At 48.6% G+C, this 19216-nt stretch overlaps 1 protein-coding gene across 6 annotated transcripts in view; it reads right to left on the minus strand.

Annotated features, from left to right (window-relative positions):
* Positions 1 to 19216, minus strand: part of LOC128769195 (rho GTPase-activating protein 42-like) — a 49694-nt gene that overhangs the window by 29380 nt on the left and 1098 nt on the right. The gene's annotated exons all lie outside the window — the stretch shown is intronic.

Below are 19216 nucleotides of genomic sequence, written 5' to 3' on the forward strand. Positions count from 1 at the left end.
ATGTGGATTCAGTAGTGAGTTACCCGCTTGATCTCTCTGTCCTCCTTTAATTTTTTTAAACTCTGATGACTGTTTTTTTTTTCTCTGCCGTTTTATTTCTTCCTGTCAAAGTTCTGTCATGACTCTTGCCTTTTTTCTTTTTCTATTTATATCGTTTTTGTTTTCATCTGTTGTTTTGGAGCGATAGACACTTCCTTCTGCTGTTGACTTTCAAAACAATGAGTTTTTGTTTCGGCAGATTTAACCGGAACATTTTGATCACAAGCAAATAAAAAAAATAAAAATAATGCAGAACCACATATGGACACCTCCTCTATACGCACACACACACACACACGTGCGCACACACACACAAAATTGTATTTCTGTTCTTGTCAGAAACACATGGCTAACGTGGACCAGGACTCTGAACCAAACTGGACCCCAGTCAGAATCACCCTGTTACTTTGAACTTTTCATCCTCAAATTGAGGCTTTACCTTGTGGAGACTGGCCAAATGGTCCCCACAAAGCCATACAGTCCTCACAAGGACGGTGTTTTGTCAAGAATCTCTGGCCAGAAGAGAGGATAAACAAGCCCCGTCCTGCCACACACACATTTGTCTCTCTATCCTTGCGAGGACCTTTCCTGGCCATCACCCTTTCCCCAGCCTCTCCCCATAAACACTTGGCTCACCTGAACCAGGATTCTGAACCAAACAGGAAGCCAGTTACAATAAGCTACCCTCACTGGTGTATAAAACCTCAAAACCTTGTGAGTACAGGCCATGTCCTCACAAAGCAAAATGTCCTCACAAGAAGGAGGCTTGTCAGGACTTACAAGTATGGCAAAACATGCCCACGTTCGCACACGTGTCTTTTCTTGTCTCAGTTTTTGTTTCCCCACTCAGCCGTCACCTCGACCCCTCTGACCTCTGTGGGCCCGCAGAAGTCCTGCAGATCTGTGAGCAGCGAAGCTCATGGGCCCAGGAACAGGGCCGTGCACTGACCGTATATACCATGGTAAACATACAAAACGTTCACTTTCACACTGACAAAAATTGCACCCTGAACATTAATGTCTTGAACATAGAGGAACAGACCTGATCTGTAGAATCAAAGGAAACATTTCTCTTTATCTCTAGTAAGGTCCAGAGGGCGAGGCCTCTGAGGGTGACGCCTGCGAGGGCGACGCCTGTGGTGAAGAAAAAGCTGAGCCAGAGGACACTGCAGGGTTTCTCCTCACTGGTGCTCACCAGGTTTTGGAGTGACCCAGAGAACAAGAGCTTCTGTGGCTGGACTCTCCGAGAGAGAAAGAAGCTCAGGCATCAAGGAGAGACTCGGAGGAGAGCCTCTCTAGTGGACCTTGTTCGGAAACTGGTATGGGATTCTTCTTCTTCTTCTTCTTCTTCTTCCTCTTGCTCCACTCCCAGAGAGAAGCCATCTCAATCCTTCCCTCCTACTGAAGCTCTCATCTGGAACCAAACAGCCTCAGCATCTCCCCACCATCACACAGAAGACCACAGAAACTTTAAGACCTGCAAGTCTTGAATGGCAGCACCTCTGATCTCAGCAGCTGGAGCTGCCTGTGATCCACACCCTTATTTATGGAGTGGAAGCTGTCAGCCGGCACGTGGTGCAAGGTCTTGCAGTAGCTGAGACATCTGGCCTGATTCCCTGCTGCCAACTTTGCCAGCCCAACTCTCTCTTTCTCTCTGGCAAACCTCAGCCGGGCTGGGTCCTGGCGAAACAGTCCTTCCTCACTCAACTCTAAAGGTCCCATGAAGCGCTCTGTTCCTGGTCCTTTAAAGTGATATCGGATCCCAGTGGAGCACCGCAGTCGGTCTCTTTCACTAAAGACCCTGGAAATCTTCCTGAGCAGCAGGAGTGCTTTCATCACTGCACCCATCAAAACACCAGTCACTTCAACCTGAAATACATTTCATTTTCTTTTCAAAGGATCTGATGTGAACATCATAGCGCGAGGCTCTGACGGATGTTCTTTTTACATTGATCTGGATTCACCTTTAGGCAGTGCAGGGCATAAACAGAGGGAGGTGTCTCCAGTCTGCCTCTCGTGTGTGTGTGTGTGTGTGTGTGTGTGAGGCGAAGTGAAGCTGGAAACCAAAGCCAGGACTGCACTGCACCTTCACCTGTTTCACAGAGGAGACACCTTGAAGTCGTCCTGTCCCCGATGACACACAGAGTCAAGTGTCCACAGCGGAGCAGCTGATTTCAGATCAGGCCACGGTTGTGGAGATCATCAACAATTGATGTGCTCTTCTCCCTGACATTACTGAAGATCCACCAGCAGAGGAATCGATAGGTGGAGAGGAGGCAAGCATCTTTGACTCTCTCCTGTCAAGATGGACTGGACCCTGCTCTCCTCTGAGGGTGACACTTGGGGCATCCAGACAATGGTCCAGAGTCCAGTTACGGTTGACGATGTTAAAGATCTTCTCTCTTTGCCTTCACCAACAGAGAAGTCTGGGCCAGGCTTTTAGCTAGCAGGGCGTCTGAGCTGCAACACATGAAAAAATGGACGCCCTGTTTTCTCAGCAGGTCATTTTGTTGCATATGATCGAAATGTTCAGATTCTGAAGCCTTTTGCAGCTGTACTGTGGCCCTTATATTTGTTTACTGGCGTAATCTGGAGCTTCTCCATGGAGAGTCGCCACACTCACGGCATGGAAGCGCCGTGGTTGGTGGGATGTCTGACGCTGGTGACAGGAGGAAACTGCAGGTAAGTTCCACACTGTAAACCAGGCCTGGCCAACTTGCGCCTCCTTCCCCAGTTTCATGCGGCTCTTCATCAAATGAGCCGCCGAACTGGCTGTGGTTCTGGTCAAGTTGCTGTTGAGATGATAGTTTATACAGGAAATAAGAGGAAAAAGTCTGAGCTGTTCCAGTTCTTGACTGGTGTTTCACTTTGAAACATGAGCAATAAACCTGGCTGCAGGTTCAATGGCGATGAGAGAGGTGGTCCTCAGACTTGGAGCCTCATCAGATCCACCATCAACACCACTGACATGACTCACTTCCACCTCTGACTCTGTCCTTCCCTCCACTAAAGCTCTGGCATGTGTTTCACCTGTGACTCACTGTTGATGGAGGTGAAGTCCGTGAAGAGGAGACGCTCCAGTCTGCAGCGTGGCTCACTCACACACAGAGCGGGGCCACGTTATTGGTGGCAGGAGCCACGTCCAAACATAGAGGAGTCAAGTCAATCTACGCCGCTCGATCTTTCCAGCTGCTATACTGCCGCTAAGTCACATGAGCAGCTGCTCAGGTGAAGCCTCACAGCCTGACATGTTTGGAGCATGTGGCTCTGCTCAGCAACACAGTCAAACAACGGGGCTCTGAGTCTCCGACTGGTGGGTCAGCCCTGCTTTAAACATTGCTTTTAAATGAGTAATTTGGCTTTTTTTTATCATGAAACTCGCTCAGTTCATTTCTGTTTACGATTATTATTTGAGTCCAATGTTTGTTTTTTTTGGTTCTTTTTTTACAAATAGATGTTTACAGCTTGTTGTAAAGTCAGCCAGGTCAGTCGTTGACCTGCCGTGTGTGGACGGGGATGGAATGGGGGGCGGGGCTTGGGACACACTGTTTCAGAATCCCAGCCTGCTCTGGACTGTCATGACGCTAAGACAGCAGTCGTTCAGCAGCCTGCTGGGACTTGTGTTTCCTGAAGGGGAGAAGACGTGACCTGGCACTTGAGGCTCAGGAGCAGGACGATGGCTTCTGTGTCCGGTGGGTTCATCTGGAACCACAGCAGAACTCAGGAGGATGGAGTGTCGGGGAAGGACTGGCTCAGTTCATGACCTGAGGCTGCAGGAGCAGGACTGCTGGAATTCACAACACTTGACATTTGACCCCGTCCTGAATGCAAGCTGCAGCTGGCAGAAGAGGCAGAAAGTTTTCTGACTTCCTAAACCCAGTTGGCCATTGAGCTTGTTAATCACCGCCAATGATTTGAGGACATTTGCTCATTAGTGGGTCCCACGTTCATGCAGCGACTTGTGAAGATAAATGGAAAGCAGCAAACAGATAAAGGAAGATAAATCCTCCGAGTGGAGAAGCAGTGAGCGCTTCATCGGAGGAGGAGACCCAGAGGTTGTAAATCTGAAAGTTTCAGAGGAAACAAGGTTGATGCAGACTTTGTTTCAACGTCACCGAGTGAGACACAAGCGCCGGCGCCTGATCCACTCGGACAGATGAAGCCAATAACACGGCCAAGCTGGTGTTGTAAATCTACACATCCATACCGACTTCCTGCTGTGTATCAGTAAACACGGAGGCGGCGAACACGCTCCGCTCCACAACATTACCATCGTCATAATGGAGGCCAGCAAGCAGACACTTTTGTTCTGAAGGGGACGAAGCCAGACGGGTGCCTCATAAATGAAGAAGAGACTTTGGATCCCCGACACGTCAGCCTCACCCTCCTCTGGTGTCTGGGCAGAGGGCGGACGAGCGCCACGGCGTTCAGGGGAGCAATGAAAGGAGCAGGCTGGAATGAGTCTGGAGCTGCATGAATGGGAATCAGCCAGAGTCAACCAGCTCTGTTCGTCAGCCACCTGAGCCTGAAACCTTTGACAATGTCCGGAGTGGAAACCTCCATAATTGCAGTGCTCTCTGTCTGGGAGTCCTGCTACAGTCTGTCAATATTCCCCAGCCACCGCAGAGACTCACCAAACTGCCACATCTCACATGGAAGTTTTTCAGTCGTCCTTTTGACAAAATAGTTGCTGCATTCTGCAAGGCTTGTCTTTTTTTAAATGATTTCATGGTTGATGTTTTCACAGAAGGTCTCATCATTTTGATTACAAATTCATTGTCAATCCATGAGATCGGCATCAGTGATCGGCAGCTAAAATCCTGATCGGAGCTTCCTCAGTATTTAAGGCAGAAGTCTGGGTCATCGTACACGATACCAAACACACTCTCCACGACAACAATTCTGCATCTCACCATAAACTCCATAAACCCGCGGCTCACTGGCTGCATTGGACCTGCACACGTGAACATGAGGAGAGGGTGACGGCGCTCTCCAGCTCCGCGGCGTGTGACAGCTGTGGAGAGTGTGGTGGACTGTGGTTCACCGTGGTCGTTTGAAAGTGATGTTGAATCCAGGGAACCTTGGATCATGACACTGGTGGACTCTGACTCTCTGGATCCCTGTTTCTTTGATGAGATGGAGTGGTCCTCACAGGTTCTCTGAGGCGCTCCTCTGCCTTGGTTCACATCAACACATGCAGCTCTCCTGCTGCCAAGGTGACAACACTTGGATATTGGACGTATTGGTGGCGTCCTCTTCCACGTCCCCATGAGGCTTCACTGATGGAGGACACACTCTCACAGGCAGCGCTAATGCTAGGAGCCGCCATCAGTTAGGGACCATCAACAAGTTCTAAAGCCTCAAAGTCTGAGTGACATCTTCAATAAGGCCATGGAAAACAAGCATTTTAGGAGAGAGAATTGTGAGAAGGTTTTTCACCACACAAGACAAAGGACTGACAGTTTGGATCATGATCTGGAGAATAGACTCTGACTCCATGATCATTTCTTCACATGATGGTTTCTCATGTTTCTTCAGCAGCATCTAGGAACTGTGTCCAGACTGCTCCATAGTTCAAGTCAACTGTTCAGAGACATGAGACACAGCAGACAGACAGACAGAGGGCTCCATTGAAGCCCTAAATAAAGCTGGCAGAGCAGCCTGTCAGACACCAGCGGCTTCTACCAGAGACCTGAAACATTGAGTTGCTCATCTCTGCACTGAGTTCACTCTTCTATTGAGACGTCAACAAACCATGGTGTTGGAGACAAACTCCACTCCTGAGTTCCATCACCAAACAGTGTCAAGAGCAACTGTAGTGTCCAACACATGGAGGAGAAGGAACATGGCTTCATCCTGATCATTATCGTTATCGCTGAAATGACATTTATCGTGATAATTTTTTTGTCCATATGGCCCGTGTCGAGGCAGACGACAGACAATAATGGAAAACTGAAGCACCAAATCACGGGAGTGAAACACCCCGTGCTGTTAAATCACATTAAATGCACCATACATGGAGGACGACTCGGTGAGGGGACGCAGCGCATCTATATTTTCAACAGCGCTGTTAACTAAAGCGACTGTGTCTGGGGAAAAAGGGAAGGAATGGACTTCCTGTGGTTCGTAGCGCTGGAGGAACCGTTCATGCGGAGTGTTAATAACACCTGATCAAAGCGGGGGAAACGTCGAGTTGCTTTTTAATCTTCCTATTACACGACTGCTCCTGGTTTTCAGCAGAAGTCGCCCCCTGTGTGATATTAGCCGGCGCTGATGCTAAACCGCTACAATACAAACTCATTACTGTTAATGCGGCGACATTAGGAGGCTGCTGGAAGCCAGTTTCCCTCTGAACCAGGTCCTCGCACTCCGGGCTGCCGGGATCCATCGCAGTGGATTCTGGCTCGCCGTCAATCTGGGCCAGATTTAATCAAAGAGAGGAGGCGTGAGCGTCCAGCCGAGACGTGAGCCGGCAGAGCCACGGCGGCCGGAGTGAGGCGGATCAGAGCCAGGACAATGTCTGTCAGTCTCCACATCGCAGCGCTCCCCTGGGCATCGCCTTTATCTCGTCTCCACGGCAACCGCATACTTCCAGATAGCCACTGCCTTTGAGAGTCTGCCGCATTCATGCAGACGCTTCTGCAGCACGGACTCGAATGGTGAGCTGCGAAGGCCCGAGTCAGCCTGTCTGGCTCCGACTCCAGCCCACGTCAGAACCAGTTTACTACAGCCATCTTTTCCTGTCTGTCAGTTTCCATTCCGTCTACGAGTTCATGGTCTTCTCAGACCTCCTGCTTCCTCTCCTCGAGTCTGTTTTGAACACATGCTTCTACTGACTTGGTTGAGCGAGTTGATCACAGGCTAGTCTTTTTTCAGACCTGTGCTGTTGCGCTCTGCTGTGTCGTCGACTGCTGAAGTCAGTGTTGTCGTACTCCAGATTGGTCTCTGTCTCAAGGCCACTTTTTTAGGGTCTCGGATTGGGCAGACTCGGACATGGGATCTGTGACCAAGACCATGACAAGACTGTGTGTCGAGACCTACGGAGAAAACTGTCATGTAGGGCTGCAACGATGGGTTGACGTCATCGATAACATCGACAATATCGACAACAAAAATTCGTCCAACTCGATGCTTGTTTCAGCTGACACCCACTGCAGCTCATGGCTGGGTCAGTTTGAGACTCGTGTTATAAAACGTCTTGGTCTTGTCTCGGTCTTGATACTCTCCCATCTCGATAATGTCTTGGTCTTGCGAGGTGTGGTCTTGACTAGATCACGAGCTGGAGTACAACAGTGACCTGCCCTGCTGTTGCTCATGCAGCCGAGGTGCTACCTGCCTCTTGCTACTGTTAGCTGTCTCTGGATGAATGGCCTCAACAATGACCTGCAGAACGGAGTTTTGAGAGGCTCGGCCATGTTGAGGGTGTCAGAAGTGTTTAACAGTATTTAGAAATCCACTTCGACAACAGCAAAGTTTGTCGCAGCGTTACGAGCAGCGATTGTCCGTAATGGTTCTGTTTCACACAAACCGCCTCCAAGAAGCAGAAAGCATCTGCTCACCTCAACGGGTCATTGGTCATAATTGGTCCTCCGCCGGGCAATTAAACTTAACTCTGCCATAGAGAGGCTTGCACCGGCGTCTCCGGGGTAACGGAGTAAACACCAGCATGAAACGATGAAACAGGAAGATTTCCTGGATTCACATCACTTTTCACAGGTTGCCATCTTGTCCTTTCATTCCCCTTCAGTCCAACTTCAAGCGTAGTTCCATGAGCAACAGAATCCTCACCAGGCTTTTAGCTAGGGGGGAGTCTGGGCTAGGGCTGAACGATTTTGGAAAATAATCGAATTGCGATTTTTTTTCTCTCAATATTGCAATTGCAATTAAATGTGCGATTATTTTTCAAGGTCCTCTTCTCATGTATTTTACAGCAAACACAACTAATAAATCAATCTGTATTATAATAAACCATATGTGATTCAGTATATATAATTGTTCTTCCTTATAGGCTATTCTTATGTTAAGATAAAGGCAAATGAAGCATGAATTCAAATGAAAGATGGTTTATTTGTCTACTTCAGTTCCAACTGTAGACTTACTAAACTGATAAATCACACAAACTTAAGTGCATATTACAACAATAATGCAAACCAATATGTGGCTTTACCACTCTAACACGTCCAACTCTTCATGTCAACGTAGATTGCACTTTTTAAGCACGGTCTGAACATAATTAGTAATAAAAAAAAAAGCAGATTGGACAATAGACGTCACGTGACTACAGGGAACGCGCACGGAGGAACAGGCACGTATTGTCGCCACTTCTACGAGTGCGCATCAGTTTTATTTCCAGGTGCGAGAAGAGGTGCAAAAGGGTGCACGCGCATACGGATCGTGTTCGACGAGTATGTGGAACTTATGCAGCCGTTTTGGCGGTGGTTGAAAACTTAGCAATGTGTCACAATTGCAGTTTCAAGAGCTTGTGTTAGCCACTATCTGTGCACTTAGAAAATGAAGGCAAAATTACTTTTCCTGTTTGTATGAATGTAAATCTTCTTTTTTACATGCACGTGCCACTGGGTTTACGGATGCAAATGTGCAGTGACGCGTATGTGCCTCTGACGCATGGATACGAGTCTTGTGTTACGGGTATGTGCCACTTTTGCACCCGTTTTACCTTCATAGGCTAAAGCCATAATTTACAGCTCAATGGCTAAAGCTCACCGCTGCGCTGCGCCACCAACGTGAAAGTCACGTGACCAGTCAAATCGCAGCCTTACGGTTAGAAAAACACGTTTTATCATATTGCGGTATAATCGCAAATGCAATTAATCGTTCAGCCCTAGTCTGGGCGTGCCGTGGAACTGCAAAACCTGAAAAACTGGACGGCCATTTCTCTTCCATACAGATGCCCGACATTTTGAACCAGTGCCTGCGTAATGCCCCAATCGTACTCTCTATCATGTTTCCGTGAAAAGCAAGTTTCCGCGCAGTATTTTCGCTGAATATGATAAATTGGCCGCACCTCAAGCCTGCACCGGAACCTTGGGCACCACGGACGCCATTATGGTTTACGGGCCAAATCTGGCAGGTACTGGGCGACGCATCATGGAAGAGTGACGCTACCATTTGGCTGTCTGACAGTTATTATGAGAGGAAAAGCCAGGTAAGTTCAAAACTTGAAAGAACTGTTTCCAAAACGAACTGAAAGTCTTTTAATGGGACGAGCCACATGGCGACAGCTGGGGAGTTCATGCAGCATTTGCCCAACAACGTATGAACAACGTGGACATATTTAATATCGAAATATTGACAGTTGTTGCTGTCCATTTTCATGTAAAGGCTATGAAACATTTCACAAACCAAATCTTTGTGTGAAAATTGACAGCACTCAGCGTCTTCCTGAGGGAAAAACAGGTCAGAACTGTTTTCTTGTTTGAATGTTCAACAGTGTGAGAGTTCAGAAAACCAGCACAGATTCACAGCTGACACAACTCTGCGCTGGTCTTGCATCACTATATGAAGGCTGACGCTGGTATCGGATCCGTGTCGGTAGATACCCAAAGCCCAGGAATCAGTATCGCGAGCACAAAAGTGCATCCGTAATGTAATACAGACTTGCCGTGACATCTGACCGGCTGAGACCTGGGTTTCAGACATGAATGTAAGATGAACCTCACAACCCGTAAAAGTCCACTGAAAACTAAGGGACTCCCCTGACACACCTGACTCTCCAGTCTCCTTCTCGAAGAACGATTCATCCAGACAAGCGTGGTTTTGCTCAACAGCATCGTCGCAACATCAAACGAACATCGATGTTTCTTTTCATTCTCTCAAAGCTAAATTCCAGACACAACTTAAAGATCTGTGTTTTCTGGGGCAAGTAAACAAAAGAGCAGCTTGCAGCGATGCGGCGCCTCTGCTTTCTCTGCAGCGGGAGACACGGCGGCGGCGTTATCTCGACAGCGAGACTGGAGATGAGTGGCTCTTCAAAGGGAAGCGCTTCCACGCTCGTCGCCTAACAAGACACGAGAGGAACTTTGATGCAGCAGTGGGGGGGACTGTGCCACTTTGATTCAATTTGGCGGGATTGTAACGGGGGGCAGCCCTTCAGGTGAGGCCCTCCACCCCATCCCACTACACCCCCACACTCCTTGATCTGTCAGCCAGCCTGCGGGGGGCAGAAGGAGAAGTGAGCAGACGTGACGCCGCCCTCCCTGAGCTACAAACTTCCAGCCAGCGAAGCCAGGTCCAATAGCTTCAGACCCCCGGCACTCGGCACCAGACGCAACACTAGGCGGCATATCTTGAGGAGGAAGGAGATGAAGTTACAAATGCACTTCGCTCAGCTGCTGCTTCAACACTGAAACCTCTTGAAAGTCTAAAGAAATAACCGGCAGCACCACAGAAGGAGGACCAGAAGCTACACGTCAAGGTTCATCTGTCTCCAGACCCAAACACCTCTGACAGCAGAGAAGCGGAGCTTGCTCCCAGGACTCCTGCCCAAACACAGCCGAGTCACCCTCACAAGTGTCAGCAGTTGCACAGGCGTCGCAGCCCGTGCTCCAACTTTCTTGTACCTGAGCAAACACACCAACTTGAGCAGCCCCCGGGATCAATGATGTCGGCTGTGGTGACTGCTGTGAACGTTTATCAGCGTTTAAAAATTCATATAATTCACATTGAGGAATGGAAAATACCAGTCAGAGGCTCAGAGCCACATGCTCCCAACAGGTCAGGCTGTGAGGCTTCACCTGAGCAGCTGCTCACCTGACTCAGTATAGTGGTTAAAGCTCCTCCCTGTGTCACCAGGCTGCTGGTTCACGTCCGGCGTACGTCTCTTGTGCATGTGTTTTTCACATCCCTCCATTTGACCCTGATGCTCCTGGAAATATCAAGCAGCGTAGATAGAAATGAGGGCACCATTGACTTGACTCCTCTATGTTTGGATGTGGCTCCTGCCACCAATAACGTGGCCCCGCTGTGTGTGAGTGAGCCACGCTGCAGACTGGAGCGTCTCCTCTTCACGGACTTCACCTCCATCAACAGTGAGTCACAGGTGAAACACATGCCAGAGCTTTAGTTGAGGGAAGGACAGAGTCAGACGTGGAACTGAGTCATGTCAGGGGTGTGGATGGTGGATCTGATGAGGCTCCAAGTCTGAGGACCACCACTCACATCGCCATTGAACCTGCGGCCAGGTTTATTGCTCATGTTTCAAAGAGAAACGCAGGTCAACCTTCCTAAAGAAAAAGTCAACCAACTCTAGTCAGCTCCCGAACGATGAGTGTCACGGAAACCAGAGCTTTCTAAGACGTAAAACATGGGAAAAATCAGCAGCAGTGATGAGTGCAGGAGAAGAGGGTGGGAGAGATTTCCCGAGTGAGAAAGTTGGAAAGTGATTTTGTTTTAGCTGGAGGGCCAGTTGCGCCGACTGGAGTCAAAACCACACGGCAACATCTGTTCACTTTCACTCCTGGATCGGGTTCAAGTCCGACCACTGCAGCCAGAAACACCTGATTCATGGAGAGCAAAACATGAAACGTCATCCTCAAACTCACAGTCAACGGGAAGCCGTTTTTAAACCTGCTGCTCTTCCAACGTGGCCACAGACGTGTCCGACGCACAACACCAAACACTGTCCGCTCTGCGGAGCCAACGGCTGTTCAATGGTTAGTGTAAAACCAAACGCCGCTCCCAGTAAATGTGCTCCGGAATGTAAACAAAGAGCAGTTGCTGCTATGAAGGAGACAATGACTGTTAAAGGCTCGTGTGGAAACAAACGCAAAATAAGAAGAGGCAGGCGACGGTAGGTGACTGTCGCTAACCACAGTATATCCTTTACCATCACAGGCCATACTCCCCAGCAACTATTTCAACTAAAAGCTGGTCAGAAAAGTTGGCTGCTCTCACCAGAAACTGAAAAACACATGAAAAATGGTGATCAAAAGCACAATTTCACTATGAGAAACTGAGCTGGAATATTGCTGCAGTCGTCAATATGGACTGGACCACTGTTCACCCAGCTCCCTGTCTTTTAATTCATTTCAGAATTACAATAAAAAATAATTACAAGAAATAATCCTATTTCAGACTTGAATTCTCTTCTCTCTCTAGGCTTTCAAGCCTTACACACAGATAAATCCAAATTATAATTTAATTATAACTATAATTCAAATAAGTTTCTTCTTCTTCTTTGTTTCATTTTTCTGTTCATTGATCCTCTTTTTTGGCTCATTTATTTCATTATATTAAACTTAAAATGTATGCTCATATATAATCAAAAAATAAATATCACTAAACAAAATGATAAATTCTTCTTCTTTAACTCTAATGAGTTAATTCGGTTCCTTGTAAAAGCAATCTTTCACAATCCTTTTCATCCAAAAAAAGTTTCAACATGGTTTTTTAAACACAATTCTGAAAATCCATTCATTTCCTTCTCCTCATATTGTGCTACATTCCTTCTTCTCCCTGTATCAGAGGTGGGTAATACAGTTTCCTAGAGGGCCACATTAGAAAGTGTAACTGTTGTGAGGGGCCATCATCAAAAGAAAGACAGCCATCATGACAAAACGTGACGGAAAAGTAGGACAAGATGAACCTAAAAAGTAAATAAATAAATGTAAGCGAGGATATTAAGAAGTGTAAATATAAACCTATATTCCAGATCATATGCATTTAATTTGAATATAAATCAACATAACGGCGGATTTATTTCAAAACAACAATATTCCTTCAATGTAGTTTGAGGAACAAGAAAAACACACAAAAATTTTAGTCTTATCACAAAAACGTGCTATATTTATTGCTGAAGTGGTGGTGACTAAGAGAGAAAGAACAGAAAAAGTAGAATAATTACGACATATCAGTTATAGTTTTAGTCTGATGTCAAAAGGGCCATGGAAATGCAGGCACTGGGCCGCATATGGCCCGCGGGCCACACTTTGCCCAGGGTCTGATTTATATGACGCATGATGTTCAATTGTTCAGTTTATCCCTTCTTCTTTCTTGTTCCTTTTCATTCCAAAACAAACCCACATTTCTTTCCCACTCTCAGTTTCTTCTCACTCGTCACCTCGCTCCTCACTTGCACCACTCCATCACAGCAGCCGCGATACGTTAGTGATGATATAACCCTGACGTGGCTCCGCGCTCCAACACACACACGCCTCTCCCTGGAGTCCCACACACACACACACACACAGACGGGCTGGCAGAATGATGTCGGGCCAGATCGGAGGGAGGATGGGAGACGGTTATACAAGCATGTTTACAGGGCACTTCCTGTGGCTGAGCCTCCGAAACATCATCTGCGCTCAGACAAACAAACACTCAGCAGCGCTTCCCGCGGCGGGGAAATCTCTGCTGACCAAGTGCCCGCATGTCATGTGTGCACTTCATTAAATAACCGCCACGGCCCCCTGATAAACACAGGAACAAGTGGAGCCGCTGTTCACCGGGGAGATAAAGACTCGCTTCACCGTGCTCCACTCATTACTGCTCAGTCAGCCGCCCGCCGCAGGTGACCCGCCGTTATGGGCTGCTCGGAAGAGAGCAGACCATCATCACGACTTCACTGGAGGTGAGATGTTCCCAAGATGTTGACGGGTCAGGAGGTGAAGAAAGAGCTGAGCCAGGAGACGAAGCTCTTTCCTCCTCTCACCTGTGGCCGCCAGCTTTGGAGTGACCCAGAGACTCTCTGAGAGAGAAGCTCAGTCACCCAGGACAGACTCGGAAGAGGGTTCTAACGAGAGGGAGCTCTGAGTGGAGTCTGGGTCAGAGGAAGACCATTTGAGATGACGTGGTAGAGGAGGAGCATGATCTTCATTTCACCATGAAGGTCTGCTCCCTCCTCAACTCCAACTCACTCCTGAAGTTGGTTGGTGAGATCATCATTTTCCACAGAGTGTCCTCCAAGACCTCAGTTGAGATGTTGACAAGACTCTTCGTGGAGTCAGAACAGTGTGGCGGGGTCATGATGGTGCACCTAAAGAGCAGCATCTGGACATGTGGGAGTCGGACTCTGCCGGACGAGGCTCTCCTGGGGCTTCTGCTGCGGCCCTTTGTCTGTTGTTAATGCACTACATGATTCAGTGTGTTTACTCTCCCACCTCGAAGTTCATTTCTGTTTAGGTATGATATATCTGCCTTCTTTTTTTATTATTATTATTATTTTAAAAAACAGTCTTGGGTCCTGATGTTAGAGAATGAAAGAATAAAATATTAATTTAAAAAAATCATATTGAATCTTTTTTTTGGGGGGGTCAGGGGGAAACCAAAACGTTTCTTTTTAGGTCACGTCGCCCAGGCCGACCCGACATCAACAAAACAGCCACCGTTGTAACTCCAGCTGATGTGTGGACCACATCTATCCACCATTTATCGGCCGATATTGTGACTAATAATGATCAATGAATGTCCACGCTTCTATTTCGTACCCCGCCATGAGCGTCGGGTGAGACAGAGGAATGTGGCGGCGTGTGAAGAGAGCAGCAGCATTACTGCCTTCACGGGGCCGAGGAGGACCTCCACTGAATCTCAAGCATGAAATAAAACATCAGCCAGTCCTCAGGAAGCTCGGCAACAGTGAAGGCCGCATTCCATTCCCAAGCAGTGTGTTTACCTTCCCGCCGTCTTCAGTCACACATTAACAAGGTTCCACTTGCTGATGCGCCGCCAGAGGACGGGGAAATGATTCAGTGCTGAAACAGCCAATCATTACGAGGAGAGGTCGGCCCTGATGGAGGGGTCATCGCGGGTCACAGACCTCCACGCCGTCCTTGCTTCAACACCATCAATTACTGATTCCTGCCTCGGCACGCCGCAGCACTCCTCCACCCTTCAGGAAAGTGGAGCGCGTGTTTGAAGGAGCTCTTCTCATCCCTTTATTTATTGGACTCCTAGTTTTGCTGCACCAGACAACAGAGACCAGAGCAGACTCGGGGTCAACAGCGAGCTGGGCACTGAAAATGGGAGGCTCTTCTGTCAGGCAGGACCCCTTCAGGACGCCACTGTTCTTCTCTGTAGCTTCGCAGAATGTGTTTGAAAAATCCACGGCCATGTACTTTTGCTCACTCCTCAGGTTGTGAGTCACAGGAGCCGCGTTTCACTCAGAACTACACGGACAGTGAGGAGACCTGCTCGCACCTGGAGCAGCGTCACCTGACCCTCCTGCTTCCAACTGGTCTCTGTTCCTGAATGTAGCTCAAGTTGTGCAGTAGGGACGGGTGACATAGACCAAAAAAGTTATCAGGATAAATGTAGTCATTTCAGCGATAACGATAATGATCAGGATAAAGCCATGTTCCTTGTCTTCCATGTGTTGGACACTACAGTCTCACTGTTTGGTGATGGAACTCAGGAGTGGAGTTTGTCTCCAACACCATGGTTTGTTGATGTCTCAGTAGAACAGTGAACTCAGTGCAGAGATGAGAAACTCAATGTTTCAGGTCTCTGGTAGAAGCCGCTGGTGTCTGACAGGCTGCTCTGCCAGCTTTATTTAGGGCTTCAATGGATCCCTCTGTCTGTCTGTCTGCTGTGTCTCATGTCTCTGAACAGTTGAACTATGGAGCAGTCTGGACACAGTTCCTAGATGCTGCTGAAGAAACATGAGAAACCATCAGGTGAAGAAATGATCATGGAGTCAGAGTCTATTCTCCAGATCATGATCCAAACTGTCAGTCCTTTGTCTTGTGTGGTGAAAAACCTCGTCACAATTCTCTCTCTCCTAAAATGCTTGTTTTCCATGGCCTTATTGAAGATGTCACTCAGACTTTGAGGCTTTAGAACTAAGGCTCCTAACATTAGCGCTGCCTGTGAGAGTGTGTCCTCCATCAGTGAAGCCTCATGGGGACGTGGAAGAGGACGCCACCAATACGTCCAATATCCAAGTGTTGTCACCTTGGCAGCAGGAGAGCTGCATGTGTTGATGTGAACCAAGGCAGAGGAGCACCTCAGAGAACCTGTGAGGACCACTCCATCTCATCAAAGAAACAGGGATCCAGAGAGTCAGAGTCCACCAGTGTCATGATCCAAGGTTCCCTGGATTCAACATCACTTTCAAACGACCACGGTGAACCACAGTCCACCACACTCTCCACAGCTGTCACACGCCGCGGAGCTGGAGAGCGCCGTCACCCTCTCCTCATGTTCACGTGTGCAGGTCCAATGCAGCCAGTGAGCCGCGGGTTTATGGAGTTTATGGTGAGATGCAGAAGTGTCATGTTTATGGTGAGATGCAGAAGTGTCGCCGTGGAGACTGTGTTTGGCGGGATATGGTGGACCATAAGTTATCGCTCGTCCCTATTGTGCAGTGAGGCGTCCATAAACATGCGAGTGAGGAAGGTTCATTCCTGACAAGTCAGTTCAACCTGAAACCACCGTCTGAAGCTTCACCTTCAAATGAAAGTGACCCCAAGACCCAAAGAAGTCCGTCCTGAAATGCCAGCTCATCAATGACTGTGGGTTCGAATCAGAGCCGTGACCGAAAACACCTGTGACCAGAGGAAGTGAGGGTCCACTCCCCGGACCTGTTTCCAGACTGGACTGAAGGTGTGAACATGATATAGCCGGTGACATGGTCCTGGAAAAGGAGCTCCTAACAACAACATGTTAGTTTGAACACCACACCTTCATCTGTCAGTGGAGAGAACAAGAACATCTGCTCCCCTACACACTTGTCAGACACTCAGGAACCGCAGCAGACACAGCACAGAAGAGCCTCTTCATGAAAACACTTGCAACTCAAAATTTAAAAAACTGTTTTTCACGTGAACCTAGAGCAGAGGAAAAGCCGTTTTGGACAGAAAACCAAACAGGACTGGAGCCCTTTTCACAGTGGGTCAGCCACGTCCAGCTACTGGCTCCATGCTAGCTTAGTCCAGCCACAAGCTACATGCTAGCTTAGTCCAGCCACCAGCTACATGCTAGCTTAGTCCAGCTATTGGCTACATGCTAGCTTAGTCCAGCTATTGGCTCCATGCTAGCTTAGTCCAGCTACTGGCTACATGTTGGCTTAGTCCAGCTATTGGCTACATGCTATCTTAGTCCAGCCACCAGCTACATGTTAGTTTAGTCCAGCTACTGGCTACATGTTAGCTTAGTCTAGACACCAGCTACATGCTAGCTTAGTCCAGCTATTGGCTACATGCTATCTTAGTCCAGCCACCAGCTACATGCTAGTTTAGTCCAGCTACTGGCTACATGCTAGCTTAGTCCAGCCACCAGCTACGTGCTAGCTTAGTCCAGCTACTGGCTACATGCTAGCTTAGTCCAGCTATTGGCTACATGCTATCTTAGTCCAGCCACCAGCTACATGCTAGCTTAGTCCAGCTACTGGCTACATGCTAGCTTAGTCTAGCCACCAGCTACGTGCTAGCTTAGTCCAGCTACTGGCTACATGCTAGCTTAGTCCAGCTACTGGCTACGTGCTAGCTTAGTCCAGCTACTGGCTACATGCTAGCGTAGTCTAGCCACCAGCTACATGCTAGCTTAGTCCAGCTATTGGCTACATGCTATCTTAGTCCAGCCACCAGCTACATGCTAGTTTAGTCCAGCTACTGGCTACATGCTAGCTTAGTCTAGCCACCAGCTACGTGCTAGCTTAGTCCAGCTACTGGCTACATGCTAGCTTAGTCCAGCCACCAGCTACGTGCTAGCTTAGTCCAGCTACTGGCTACATGCTAGCTTAGTCCAGCCACCAGCTACGTGCTAGCTTAGTCCAGCTACTGGCTACATGCTAGCTTAGTCCAGCTATTGGCTACATGCTATCTTAGTCCAGCTATTGGCTACATGCTATCTTAGTCCAGCTATTGGCTACATGCTATCTTAGTCCAGCCACCAGCTACATGCTAGCTTAGTCCAGCTACTGGCTACATGCTAGCTTAGTCTAGCCACCAGCTACGTGCTAGCTTAGTCCAGCTACTGGCTACGTGCTAGCTTAGTCCAGCTACTGGCTACATGCTAGCGTAGTCTAGCCACCAGCTACATGCTAGCTTAGTCCAGCTATTGGCTACATGCTATCTTAGTCCAGCCACCAGCTACATGCTAGTTTAGTCCAGCTACTGGCTACATGCTAGCTTAGTCCAGCCACCAGCTACGTGCTAGCTTAGTCCAGCTACTGGCTACATGCTAGCTTAGTCCAGCTACTGGCTACATGCTAGCTTAGTCCAGCCACCAGCTCCATGCTAGCTTAGTCCAGCTACTGGCTACACGCTAGCTTAGTCCAGCTACCGGCTACATGCTAGCTTAGTCTAGCTATCAACTGCATCATCCAGGTCGTGGTGTTTGACTCAGAGAAATTCCAGTTTCTCAGCTGTTGACATGCATGTTAAAAGTCTGAACTCAGCCGAACACTTCAGTTCTCTGGGCTGCCATGTGACCACAGTCGCTAGCACGTGTGTGTGCTACCCTGCTGCTGCTGCTGCTGCTGCTGGTGACTGGATGTACACACCACACAAACTCCTCTGCTGTTTCCGCCCCGAGCAGTTCTCGTACAGCAGCTCCCAGCAACACCAGCTGGAGCTCCGACAAAGCTAAAACCCAGCGTGACGCGACAGAAGCTGCGAGGCTGAGGAGAAACACGCAGGTCTCAGACTCCTCCTTCACCAGTTCACACCGACCTCGACGGCGCGAGGCGGCGCTGAGTCAGTGGAGAAGGAAATCCATTCTGCTGAGTGATGGGCGGTAAAGAGCCAGACATCAGGCGGCGTTCCCATCCTCCTCCAGCTACTTTCCATTTTTATTACAGCCATATTTCTAATCTCTTTCGATTTCACACGCGCACTTGTGACTTCAACGGAGCCGACTCTGGGGCCCAGGCAGGAAGGACAGGAAGTTGACTTTATCAGCGCTGAGGAATCTGAGAGGACGGTGACCTGGCTTTCAGACAGAATTAGATCATCCACGCGCTTATTAAAGAAGCTGTTTTCATTTCCCTGGGAGAGACGACAGCCGTGCCTCTCACACACACACAGACGCACGCACACACACACACACACACCTCACACACAGTGTGTGTGAGGTGTGTGAGGTGTGTGTGTGTGTGTCCCTGAAGGGCTGTGAATCCCATGGCCGCTACACAAACACTGCATAGCTGAGCGCCGAGAAACTAGCGCTAGCAAGTGAGCGTCCAGTCCATCCTCTTCTGTGTGGACAGACCAAACATGAAGAGCCT

The sequence above is a fragment of the Synchiropus splendidus genome, chromosome 1, assembly GCF_027744825.2.
Source record: "Synchiropus splendidus isolate RoL2022-P1 chromosome 1, RoL_Sspl_1.0, whole genome shotgun sequence".
Classification (NCBI taxonomy): domain Eukaryota; kingdom Metazoa; phylum Chordata; class Actinopteri; order Syngnathiformes; family Callionymidae; genus Synchiropus; species Synchiropus splendidus.